Below are 1,459 nucleotides of genomic sequence, written 5' to 3'. Positions count from 1 at the left end.
TTAGCATTTCTAAGTGTGTACTTATAGATGTTATGTTCTTCAAATATTATCACCATAATTTAAAGGATAACATCAACTGCCTTAAAATAAAATTTAATTTGCAGGTTTCAATTTTTTAACCCTTTTTAAAAATGCTTTGATGAAATCATTAAATGCATGCTTCATTTCTAGAGTATAGTAAATAAAAATGAGAAAATAATTCATCAAAAAATTAGATCTCTAGGACAGTCATTCAAATATTTCAGCAATTCTATTAAATGAAATAAACAGTCATTAACAGTAAGATTTTTGAATATAGTATCTGTGCACTTTAAAAGAGTACAATGTGCGAGTAATATGTGAATGGCATGGTTATCAAACTGAAGGGAAATGATCTCAGAATGCTGTGGTATAAATTGTTCAATATATTAATAAATTAATCATTTCTGATAGATAAGAAAATAGCATTTATAGTCTTATCTGCATTAATGCAGTTGAAACAACATCATCTAATGACATTTTGTATTAAATGAGCCCCCTGAGTGTGTTTATTAAAATAAAGTTCACTGTTCATTATCAAAACTTTAAAGCCACCAAGTATAAAGCTGACCTAATACTCTCCAGTAGTTTGTGAAGTGCTGAAAAGCATTCAGAAGTTAATAATGCAAACTAATATGAGATCAGAATTGCATGTGATCCAAGCATCATTCAAGATACCTGGACATGCTTTACATGATACACTTCAAGACAAATTATAAAATATTTGAAATAGTGAGCTGTCATATATTTCGACTATGTATTAATAGCAGATGTGGCTACACACATGGATTTAGAAAATAAATGAAATGTATGTTTCTTCAAACTTCAAATCCTACAGATAACAGATACACATGGATTTTTGAAACAGGTAATATTGTCTCTGGTGTATGAGATGGCAGACTTGTGTACAGTGGCACACTGGTGAGTTATTCAGGTATATGAATGAAGCCTAATAGGGAAAGGAAAACAATGAACAACAATAAAATCATTATGGTACCTGCCCTGAGGCACAATGTAGACTTGACTGGTGCGTCACATGTTTGTCATTGGGTGACAGAGAGAAGGGTATCTATGGTTATTCTCAATGTTCTGACCTATGAACCTTTGAATAAATAGGAGCCTAAAATTCCACAGGAAAAAAAGGCAAGCCTGGAACAACTACCAGCACCTACCACACAAGCACAATGGGGTCTGGATAGGAAGATAGGTTGAGATGACCACTAGTCTGGTGCTTATAGGCTTATGGTAGCAGACCATTCCTGAGATGACTCCTTCCCATACCTGATAATGGCATAGCATTTCTGACATCACTCTTGAGACTGCCCCAGATACTCTTAATCCCTGGGGATTACCAAGAAGAGAATGTAAGTGTTGGAAAATGGAAGAGAATATGAAACAGAAGGATGGTGGCACAATGAAGAGAGGCAGAACTGGAGACTTG

At 34.2% G+C, this 1,459-nt stretch overlaps 1 non-coding gene across 1 annotated transcript; it reads left to right on the top strand.

The window, feature by feature from the left end:
• Positions 1–1,014: 1,014 nt before the first annotated feature.
• On the top strand, positions 1,015–1,146 carry LOC127697969 (small nucleolar RNA SNORA17). The gene has a single exon (XR_007980629.1). It is a non-coding gene; the product is annotated as a small nucleolar RNA SNORA17 (small nucleolar RNA).
• Positions 1,147–1,459: the final 313 nt, after the last annotated feature.

The sequence above is a fragment of the Apodemus sylvaticus genome, chromosome 12 (genome assembly GCF_947179515.1).
Source record: "Apodemus sylvaticus chromosome 12, mApoSyl1.1, whole genome shotgun sequence".
Taxonomy (NCBI): Eukaryota; Metazoa; Chordata; class Mammalia; order Rodentia; family Muridae; genus Apodemus; species Apodemus sylvaticus.
Note: the sequence above shows the minus strand (reverse complement) of the source record. Positions and strands in the feature narration are given on the sequence as shown.